We start from the raw sequence: 11,459 nt of genomic DNA, 5'->3' as shown, positions 1-11,459 counted from the left end.
TTTGATACTATATAGTGATAGAGATATGGTATTCACCTGTTATAGACTCAGAAAAATAACCAGCTTTCTGTCAGAAATTGAAACAGTGTATTGGTCTAGGCGTACAGCCATTGGTAGAGTACAAAGCCCTGGGTTTGATCCCCAATACCACAAGAAATTTTATTATTAAAATTAAAACAATAAGATAATAATTATTAAATGAAAATAAATAAGACAGCTGGTTAAGGTGGCTGTAATCCCAATCCCAACATCCAAGAGGCTGAAGCAGGAAGATTACCTCAAGTACAAGGGTAACCTGAACTACACAGTGAATTAGAGGCTAGCCTTGGACTATAAAGTAAGACCCCCATCTCCAAAAATAAATAAATAAACAGTAGACCTCAGGCCCATTAGGATAAAAAAAGGGAATATACGATGCACGTGACTCTGAATGTTGCTGAGCTGTGGGTGACCACTGCAGTGATTATCCCCACGTGAGCTTTTTCACATTTTACACACCGACAATGTGCGTACAACTCCCTCTCCCACAAAAGAAAGACGTTTAGAAAAGGGGAAAATGAAAAACCAATACAAGAGCAAATGCCAAATAATTGCCACAGTGAAAACACCACCACAAAGTGGATAAGAATTCCAACATTTTGCTTGGGAAAAAAAAAATCTAATTATATTTTATTCACTTTGGTGTGTGTGTGTGTGTGTGTGTGTGTGTGTGCGCGTGCGCGCGCACGCGTGTGTGGGTACACGTGCACTGTGGCACGCAAGTGGAGGTCAGAGGACAGTCTGCAGAAGTGAATTCTCTCTTTCCCCCATGTGGGTCCTGGGGATGGAACTCAGGTCACCAGGGCTGGAAGCAGGTGACCTGATGAGTCATCTCATCTGAAAAAAAAAAAAAAAAATGTTTTAAGTAGTGGAGTGAAGGAAGGGTGAGTGGGCCAAAGGCGAAGAAACAAGCTTGCAGTGCTCCGTGAGAAGAGAGCGGAAGGCAAAGCGCGCACACTGACGCAGGTACTGGATGCCACATTGGAATGCGTACAGCTCTCGCAATTAAATAGTTTAGAATTTAGAAAAATGGGGACACAGATTGGTGGCAAAACACTTTCTCACCGTGCAGGATTCTCTTCATTCAACTCCCAGCACAACACACACAAAAACTAATTTTAAAGAAGAAGAAGGATGGAAGAGATGGCTCAGTAGCTAAGAGTACCGGCTGCTCTCGCAGACGACCCCCGTCTGATTCCCAGCACCCACATGGCAGCTCACAACCATCTCTAACTCCAACTTCAGGACTTACCAGACCTTCTTCAGACCTCTGCAGGTGTCAGGCGTGTATATGGTAACAGACATACATGCAGGAAAAACACTCACGTGCATAAAAATAAATTAATTTTAAATTATTTTAAAGGAAAGGAAAGCAGTGCTAGAAATATATGCAAAACTGGAAGCTGGACAAGAATTAAGAGCTGCAGCGTAGACGCGGAAGTGAGAGGTCAGAAAAGTGTGCAGAAGGAAACATGCCCAAAGAGAAATGAGTAATTATGAAATCAGGAACAGCAATCCAACATCTGCAAAAATAAGGTAGCCTAAAGAAAATAACGTAAATATTGGAAGAAAACAAATAGTCAAAGAAAGGTCTCAAGAAAGTTTTAAGTGTACCCTGTTTCCTTGACAGGGCAAGGGGATGAAAAATTCAATACCAAAAAAAATTTTTTTTTAATATAAAAAAGAAAAATTCAATACAATTCATAGGAAAGTTCCAGATACTATTCTCTTTGATGTTTACTTACTTTTTATTTAAAAATTATTTTGCGTGTGTTTATTTTGCGTGTGAATCTGTGTCCACAAATGCCACCGCGCAAGTGTAGATCCAACAACTGGCAGGGAAGAGTCTCCTCTTCCATCCTGTGGGGTTTGAACCCAGGCTGTCCGGCTTGGCAGCAAGCGTCTTTACCCACTGAACCATCTTGACAGTCCTGTATTCAACTTTGAAAGAGCAGAGAGCAAAAGGAATGAACAACCTGCACAGGTTAAGCCTCTTTGAGATAATGCTTTCCTTTTTTCTCATTTATTTGTTTTTTTCCACTTTACATCCTTTTAGCCCCTATCCTCCTTCTCTCCCAGTCTCATCCCCTCTCCCCTCCCCTTTTCCTCAGAAAAGGGGAGCTCCCTTTCCCATTCACCCCAGCTCATCATGTTGCATCAGAGCTGAACATGTCCGTTTCCTTCCCCTGTGGGCTGTCAAAGCAGTCCCTCCAGGGGAGAGTGTTCTGGGATAATTCTTAAGTCGGAGGAGAACTAGAAAATTATATCCAGTATTCCTGAAAGAACAATAACAAATGAAATCACTACAAACCAGTCCTGGAGGTTACAGCTCCAACAACGGGACTCTCACGTGGGTGATATCCTATGGTCTAAGATAACATTTATGTTTTGTTTAAGACTGGATGAGATAGCCTCACCATGTAGCCCAGGCAGTGCTCAAACTTGTGACAATTCTGCCTCAGCCTCCCAAGTAATGAGATTACAGGTATGAACCATCCTGCCTAGCTAACATTTACATTTTAAAAGGAAAAAAAAAAGCTAAGTCCAAATGACAAGTGTTATACTTATTTTTACTTGTTTTTTGTCCTAAATGAAACATTAAAAAAAATGTTAGACAAAAGTAGAGATTAGAAGGATGAGGATGTAATTTTGGGTAAGCAGATGCCTACCATGAACAGGGCCTTGATTCTATCCGTAGAACTGTCTCTCCACCAAACACACACACACCCAAAGAGTAAAATATGTAAGAATAACTTTTATTTGCCAGATGTAATTTTTGTCTCAGAGGATTATTGCCTCCTTCTGCTAACCTAGGCCTAGTCTTGGAAGCTTCTAGCCTCTGTACAATCTAACCTAGGCCTAGATTGTTTTCAGCCTCTGAAGCTTACTGCTGAATAAGCTCACCCTTTCTTGTTCTTTCTGAACTCTGGCTGGCTGGTTCAACTCAGGTGTTCTGGCTCAAAACTCCTCTCCAAGCTGACTGATTCAAACTGGCTTCTGTCATATTCTCACTGAATTGCTCTGCTTTGGAAAAACTGTCTCTGAACTCCATGGACTGAACTACACCAGAACTGCACTGTACTCCTGAACTCTACTGTAGCCTCCATGCACTCTCCACTGTACCCTACTCTGCTGCATTATCTTCTCTACTGTCCCCTACTCTACTGTCTCAACTCTACTGCACTGCTCTCAAGTAGCTTCTCTTTCCTGTCTGTCCTTGTGAGAGTTGGGCATGTCCTCTTCTGTCAAATCTTTCTCTGATTAACCACTTGTCTGTCCCTCAGTAAGACATCACTTTCAGACATGGTTGCTTCCTTCCACAAACTGCACTGACCTACATTGTTTCAAATCCTGAAATCACCACTCCACTGGCAAAGACCTTGGGAAAAGTCTTTGAATTGTGTATTTTACCTTCTGCAAAATAAAAACAACTTCAGTTAGCATTGGATGTGTCACAGGTACTTCACTCTCTGGCACTGACCATCCACACAGCCAGGGTTTCTGTCTCTTCCCACCAGGCTTGGATGGAATGTCACACCACAAACATGGCATCTGCCATTCCATGAAGAGATAGCAACCAGTCTTGAGGGAGCTAATTATCATGGAGTAAACACTGACTAGTTGGGCAGTGGGAGATAGGAGAGAGCCAGAGAGAGCCATGCTGCCCTCTCTCCCTTCCGTGAGTTGTTGCATGGCAGTTTCTTCCCCACAGCGTGACCTGTGAGGAGACCTCCCAAGCAGCCTGTGAGGACGCCTGCCTCTTTCTCACTGGTTCTGAAGCAGTGCCCGGCGTCGAAATGTGTAGCCTGGCACAGACTCCCATTCTTCACAGCCCAGCTACATTTTTTTTTCACTCCCATACCCTGGCTTTGAACCTTCCGAATAAAACATAAGTATTAAAAAGAAGAAGAAGAAGAAGAAGAAGAAGAAGAAGAAGAAGAAGAAGAAGAAGAAGAAGAAGAAGAAAAAATGTTTTCATACAGTTTACCGTATCCCTGCATCTATGGAGAAAAGCCATCCACTCCATCATCTCTATACTTGCTGTGAAAGCATTTGACAGTATCACTTTTCAATTACATTCATTTATTAGTGTGTGTCCGCGCATGCAAGCACTGCAGTGCCCATGTGGAAGTCAGAGCACGACTTTCGGGAGTCTGTTCTCTTCTCCCACCACGAAGGCTCCAGACATGGAACTCGGATCATCTGAGTTGGCAGAAAAATGTCTCTCCCCACTGAGATGTCTCATTGGCCCCAGTATCACTTCTTGAATAAAAACTCTCGCTAAAATGTTAATAGACTGCTACTTCCTTAATAGGATGAAAATGATCTCTTTCCCAACCCTGAATGTAGTGCCCTGAGAAAAGCGGACATGCTGTCTCTCCATTGCCTCATAGTTCTTCTATGCCTCATGACCTCATTAAGCACTTCCTGTCAGCCCTCTCCAAGCCTAACTTACCCGTGCTCTGGGTAATACCTCACACTTCCAAATTCATCTGTTCTTACCATCCATTTTAGACTGCAAACTCTAGAGACATAGAACCTACCCTATGTTGGCAATCACTGCTTTCCCAGACACTGTGTCAGTGCCCAGTTTATAAAAGAAGGGTAATAGGACAGAGACAGGGAGGGAGGGAAGGAAGAAGGATGGGGGAAGGGAGAGAGGGAAGGAGGATGACAGAGAGACGGAGAGAAAAAAGAGGACTAAAGCACAGTATACACTATGCAAACGATTTTTGGTTGTTTTTTTTTTTTTTTAACTGATTAGTTTTGTTGTTTTTTTTTTTTTTATTTCAAATCAAGCAAAGCGTCATCTGCAACTTCCACACTGCGTTCTCATGCATCGCGTCTCCGTCACTCCAAGGCCTTTGTTTACTGCTTGCTTCATTTTACCTCATCTGCCTTGCTTTGGAGCATGTGTTTGTAGCTGCTTTTCTTCTTGGAAGCAGCCATAAAGAAACTTAGGCTTGACCTAGGGAAGAGTTTGTCTTAGTCTTACCACACGATGAGTTTCCCTTCCCCGCCCTCCTCACCCTTCCACACCCAGGCACCAGGCACCTCTGCAGTCTCGCTGGGGGAGGCTTCTGCCTGCCGGCGTTGGTATGAGCAGGTTTGTGTAGCACATCAACACAAAGCCTTGGCTAGGGACATAACTAGCATGGGCCCGGCGTGGCATGGCCTTTGTGGGAGGGTGGAGATGTTTCCCCATACACCTGCTCTGCTAGGCTGTTGAATCTCAAACTGGTTACGAGAAAAGAGGGCAAATATGGTGGTTATTGATGTACGGCGTCTGGCATTCTGTGACATACCTGTAACTGTCCTCGATCTTTCTGAGAGACTGCTAAGACATGTTCTTTATCTCTAAATCATGAGAGAGAGAGAGAGAGGTGGTCATGTGCACATCTTGTCCCATAACTGATACTTTTGAGACTGTTTCTCTACGGACAAGTCATCAAGACAAAATATATCAAAATACAGCAATATTAAACCACCCTATTTCAAAATCTTCACTGTTAGGGGTCATCAGGATCTAGTTTGAATGAATTGTCTCCTAAGTTGTTTGAATATTTTGAATTTTAATATTTAGTTTCCAGTTGGTGGCCATCTGGGGAAGAGACGTGGCCTCTCTAGAGGAAGTATGTCATGGGGGATGGGGGTGGCTCTGTCATAGAGTGTTTGCCCAGCTTGTGTGAGACTCCAGATTTTATCCCTAACCAAAGAAAGGAAAAAAAGAAAAAGCACATTTATAGTGAACACCTATGAGGTCAGTACTTACATATCTCTTGTTCTGTTTCAGTAACTATTCCTCTACCCTCATTAATCTCCCTGAGATTTTTTTTTATACACTTATGAGAAAATCACAGACATCTGTCCACGTGTCTCTAAACACTTCAGTGCTAGTCTATGAAATGGATTTGTGGGTGTGTGGGTGTGTGGTATTGGCAAGCAGCGTGTGATCATTTAACATTTGCTTGTAGCCATACATCAATTTCCCGTATCGTGATAAACATAATTCAAGCGTGTATTTGCTGGGTTTTAACGAATGTTCCCACCTAAGGAAAGCCCCTAACCGAAATAAGGAACATCGTCACTCCTCCCAAAAGTTCCTCTGCTCCTTCCTAGTTACCCTACTCTTTCATGCCTTCAGTACCCTCGGAGAGCTCATCATAAGTTAGTTTTCCTTATTCTGGGGTGTCATATAAATGTAGACACAAAATAGGTACTCTTTTGTAAGATTTCTTTTGGTAAATTGTTTTTGAAATGTATTCATGTTGGTCTTAGATGACAGTGATGTGTATCTTTTTATTGCAGATGTGTATCTTTATGTGTATCTTTTTTATTTATTCATGTGGCCCACTGCAAAAATAATAATAATAATAATAAATAAAAATAAAACAAACAAAAACAAAAAAAAACCAGACCACAGTATTTTTACTCCCCCTTTCTTCTTTTTCTTCTTCTTTAGTTAATTCAATTTACGTCTCAGTCATTGTCCTCTCCCTCCTCTCCTCCGAGACCCACCCTCCCTCCTGCATCCCTCTCCCTTATAGGGTACCCCCCTACCCAGACACCCCAGCTCATCTATTCACATGAGAACTGAGTTTGTCTTCCTCCCCTGTGGCCTGGTAGGGAAGTCCCAGCAGGGGGAAGTGATCAAAAAGCAGGCAACATAGTCTGTGTCCAAGATATCCCCCATGCCTCTAACTAGTGGGCCGACATGAAGCCTAAGATGTCCAGCAAGCTTGTCTTCTTGGGGTCTGTGCATTGTAGTATGTCTATCCTGTATTATATGACTAAATCCGCTAATAAGTGAGTATATACCATGTGTGTCTTTCTCAGTCTGTGCTACCTCACTCAGGATGATCTTTTCTAATTCCATCCATTTGCCTGCAAATTTCATGATTTCCTTGTTTTTAATGGCTGAGTAGTATTCCATTGTGTAAATATAGGAGAGTTTCTTTATCCATTCCTCGGTTGAGGGACATTTAGGTTGTTTCTGGTTTCCAGCTATTACATTTTCTTTAAAAGTAATTTATTTATTTATATTGTATGTGCATTAGTGTTTTTCCTACATGTATCTCTGTGAGAGGGTGTTGGAGCCCCTGGAACTGGAATCACAGAAAGCTATGTGCTGCCATGTGGGTGCTGGGAATTGAACCCTGGTCCCTTTGAAAGAGCAGCCAGTGTTCTTAACCACTGAGCCCTCTCTCCAGCCCCTGTTTATCCATTATTTATTGATGGATACATAGGTTATTTTCAGATTGAGGCTTCTGCGTGAAGCTTCTTCTGTAAACACTGTGGAGTGTTTTAATTACTATGTTCTCACTTTTCTTCGTCTTAGGTTATAATGTACATTACACTAGTAAGTTGTCATGTGCTGTTTAAGCTTGTTGAAAGCAGACTGTAGGGGGGGAGGGCCCTTCTGCCCCACACTTGTTTATTTCAAGTGTTCTTTCTAAAATGTTCTCCAAAATACCTTTTCCTGGGACAGGCTGTCCCTCTAACTGTGACAGGGAGCAAAGAGAACAACAAAACAGCTCAAGAGTGAAAACATTGTGTCCTTGAGAACAGCTAGTAAGTAAGCTATTTCTCACAGACGTTACTGTTTATGCCATAAGATAAAAATGTCCATGGTGGGATGGAGAAGCCTAGAAATCCATCTATGGAGAGGATGAAGAAAAGAAGACCCTCTGCCCAGGATTCCCAATCAAGAAATTTAGCTGAGGGCTAGGGAGATGGCTCAGCAGTTAAAAGCACTGGATGCTCCTTCAAAGGACCCAGGTTCTATTCCCAGCACCCACATGGTGGTTCGAACCACCTGTAACTCCAATTCTAAAAGATCTGACATTTCTTCTGGCCTCTGTAGACACTAGGCATGCATCCAGTGCACAGACATACATGTACAGGCAAGACACCCATATCTATTATATGTCTAAGAAATCTTTAAAATTTTTATTTTAAAAAATCTTTAGCAGAGTGCTTCAACTTTCCTGTCAGTCTCTGCTGCGTGTTTGCTTGCTTTCTCCATTGAACCACTCCAGTTATCTGCTAGATGCTTTGAGCCCTTGATTTGCTGGTCTTCTGCTATCTATCTGCAGCTTTTATCAGCTACACGGTATTCTTTTACTTTTGCTTGCTATGTGCTTAATATACTCACTAAATCTGAGCTGAGAATAGAGCTAGCATTAATTACTTACTAGACTTACAAAAGTGCATGCTTCATTTTATAAGAAACTATCAGGCTGTCCCCAAAAAGTCAGAGTATTTTACATTGCTGTTCTCCATATTTGTAGGTTCTGTTGCTCTATAGTATCTCCCAACATTTGGTACTGTAAATTCTTTTAATTTTAGGTATTTTCGTGAGCATGTGAGTTATTTTAGTGAGCAGTTTAATTTTTATTTTATTATTATCTTCATTTATTATAATTTATTCAATTTGTATCCTGGCTGTAGCCCCCTCCCTCATCTCCTCCCAAACACACCCTCCCTCCCTCTTCTCTCCCTATGCCCCTCCCCTATTCCACTGATAGGGGAGGTCCTCCCCTTCTATTTGACCCTAGCCTATGAGGTCTCATCAGAACTGATTGCATTGTCTTCCTCTTTGGATGCAGTTTCATTTTTTAATTAAAACATTCTTCTTTCACAGGTGTTGATGGTGCATGCCTTTGATCCCAGCAGGCATATCTTTGAGTTCAAGGCCAGCCTGTTCTACAAATTGAGTTCCAGAACAGCTACACAGGGAAACCCTGTCTCAGAAAACAAAGCAAACAACAACAACAAAAAACAACAACCAAAAAATCAAACTATTCTTCTTTCTTTAAAAAAAAAAAAAAGTGTGCATAAAAGACAAAACTTTTTCAAAATGTGAAGAACAAACACAAAAATGAGTGAAGAAATAACAGGGTCAGAAAGCCAAGAAGAGGAGCGCAGATATAAATGCAGGCAGCGAATGCTTTGTGATTGTGGAGGGCGGTTCTCTTTGTTAGACTCAGAACTCCTTAGTGGCCCAAAAAGAGAGGGAAATATGACTGGCTGTAGGCTGTATGCTGTCATTTAGGTGAAAATACAGCTAATACATCCCTGGGCCTTATTGGCTCTCATAAAAGACATTGTAGCCCATATCCATATCTTCCGTATTCAATTACTTTTAAAAGTACAACAGCTTCTGCACAACCCAAAGCTGTTTGGAGGGGGGACTCCAGCATAACCTCATGGAATGGACACAACAGAAAGTAAGACATCGTTCTGACAGCAGGCCCGAGACCATGCAGACCTGTCTAGCTCCTTTCTCCGACTTATCAGAGTTGATCCTTCTAGAGCGTGGGGTGTGTGTGTGTGAGTGTGTCTGTGTGTGTCTGTGTGTGTGTGTGTGTGTGTGTGTGTGTGTGTGTGTGTGCGCACGTGTGTGCAGGCCCATGTTGTGCCTGTGGAGATCAGAGGATGGATGATCTTGTGTGTTGGTCCTCGCCTTCCACCAGGTTTGAGGTAATTTACTGCTCTGTGCACGCCAGGTTGGCTGGAGTCTTGCCATAGGAGCAATGGGACTATGGATGCACACTCCTGCCCCAGATTTCTGTGGTTCTTGGGACTGAAGTCAGGTCTTCGCGCTTACATGGCAAGCACCTCATCTGCTGAACCACCTCCCCAGGTTGATCTTTATAATTTTAAGAACTGATATTAAATTATCAAATTCATTAATGTGCTGAGATATATTATCTTCTACATTTTTCAGAAGATATAATGTGTGTAATATTTCTTTTGCTCGTGTTTTTTTTTTTTCCCACAAGTGACCTTAAACCTTTTGTGCATGCAATCACTTCCTCCGTGACTAGCTTATGAGTTTCTCAGTGGCAATGACAGGTCTATATTTCAGTCAGCAGAAAATGTGGACTTGGCAGTTGCTCGTTGGGGGCTGGAAATCAGCTCAGTGGTAGAGTAACTGCCTAGCATGCCCAAGGGCAGGGGTGCCCATTCATATAGAAAGCAGAATTCATAGCAGGGCATGGTGACACAAGCCTGTGGCCCTTATACTTGGGAAGTGAGACAAGAAGATCATGACATCAAGGCCAGCCTGAGCTGCATCACAAGACTCTAGCTCCAAAACTAAGATAGAACTTATGGCTCTTTAGAAAACCACTGAGACAAATATAGAACACCATATGTGTGTTATACCAGAGGCCTAAACATAATGCCTTTAGCAGACACCATTGTTTTGCTGATCCAGGTATATTATTTTGGTCCTTCAAAATGGACCCTTCATTATTTGTCTTTTAAAAACATTTCAGAACTTCTCAGATGCTTACAAGAATGTGTGGTCTGCAATGGGCATACACTCAATATCGTAGTATGACCTTCCCACTAGGATGGCAAGAACTCACTGGAGCAGATACTGAGTACCAAGAGACAAGCCTACGTTACCAAGACCCTTCCCCTCCAGAAACCCTGCTGAGGAAGGCATCAACATTAGTGTCTCAATTTCCTAGATGCTTCGTCAGCTTCCAGAGATCATATGACAGGTACTCATTGCCTTTCTCCACCTTCCAGCCTTATCCATAAAACCAACAGCTTGCACATCCTAGGGGCCATATTGCACACAGCGGATGAAGGCTTTCAGTGTGTGTGGTGGTTTAAATAGGAATGGCCCCATAGGTCCATATATGTGAATGCTTGGTCATTAAGGAGTGGCACTACTTGACAGGGATTAGGAGGTGTGGCCTTGTTGGAGAAAGGTTTCTGGGGATGGGCTTTGGGGTTTCAGAAGGCTAAGTCAGGCCAGGTGGCTCTCTCTCTTTCTCTTCCTGATGCCTGCAGATCTGGATATAAAACTCTAAAACGACTTCTCCAGCACCATGTCTGCCTGCATGCCGCCATGCTTCCTACCATAGTGTCAATGGACTAAACCTCTGAACAGCACACAAAACCCAATTAAATGCTTTCCTCTATAAGAGTTTCCATGGGCATGGTGTCTCTTCACAGCAACAGAACACTAAGACAATGAAAGATGGCAGAGTGATGAGGCCAAGAGGGAACCTAGGTCCAGAATATTTTAGACCTGACTCTCCACACCAGCTGTTGCCTCCTACCATTGTAGCCAGCTTCTGAGAGGGATCCTGGGACATAAACTGTTGCCATTTACAACAGTAGCTGTTGCAGCAGTGAATCAGGCCTGACCTGTGTGACGATGGGATGGCACAGAGGTGAAGGTAGCATTTCCTTTCTTTCTTCCTTCCTTTCTTTCTTTTCTTTTCTTCTTTTTCTGTTTCTGGTTTGTTTGTTTTGTTTTGTTTTTGGCTTTATGAGGCAGGTTCTCGTGTAACTCCTACTGCCCTTGAACTTACAGCATCCTTCTGCCTCAGCCACCCAAGTGATAGGGAGTACAGCAACTAGGTGCTGCCTTATAGAGGGGCTTCATCTGCTGCTTG

The 11,459-nt window shown here is 42.7% G+C and overlaps 2 long non-coding RNA genes across 4 annotated transcripts in view; one reads left to right on the top strand and one right to left on the bottom strand.

Annotated features, from left to right (window-relative positions):
* The window catches only part of LOC132655425 (uncharacterized), a 53,737-nt gene continuing 42,278 nt past the window's right edge, over positions 1-11,459 (bottom strand). The window contains exons 1-3 of one of the 2 annotated variants that reach the window (XR_009593237.1): positions 4,021-4,277; positions 1,785-1,980; positions 1-876 (exon numbers count right to left, since the gene is read on the bottom strand). This is a non-coding gene — a long non-coding RNA (uncharacterized LOC132655425). Of the gene's footprint in view, positions 877-1,784; positions 1,981-4,020; positions 4,278-11,459 lie in introns of those variants that run through there. The other variant, XR_009593238.1, reaches the window with a different exon arrangement.
* LOC132655424 (uncharacterized) lies at positions 6,715-11,212 on the top strand. Of its 2 annotated transcripts, XR_009593235.1 has the most exons (5): positions 6,715-6,846; positions 8,684-9,269; positions 9,549-9,685; positions 10,323-10,553; positions 10,849-11,212. It is a non-coding gene; the product is annotated as an uncharacterized LOC132655424 (long non-coding RNA). The 2 variants fall into 2 exon arrangements; XR_009593236.1 differs by lacking the exons at positions 9,549-9,685; positions 10,323-10,553.

This window comes from Meriones unguiculatus, chromosome 7 (genome assembly GCF_030254825.1).
Source record: "Meriones unguiculatus strain TT.TT164.6M chromosome 7, Bangor_MerUng_6.1, whole genome shotgun sequence".
NCBI lineage: Eukaryota > Metazoa > Chordata > Mammalia > Rodentia > Muridae > Meriones > Meriones unguiculatus.
Note: the sequence above shows the minus strand (reverse complement) of the source record. Positions and strands in the feature narration are given on the sequence as shown.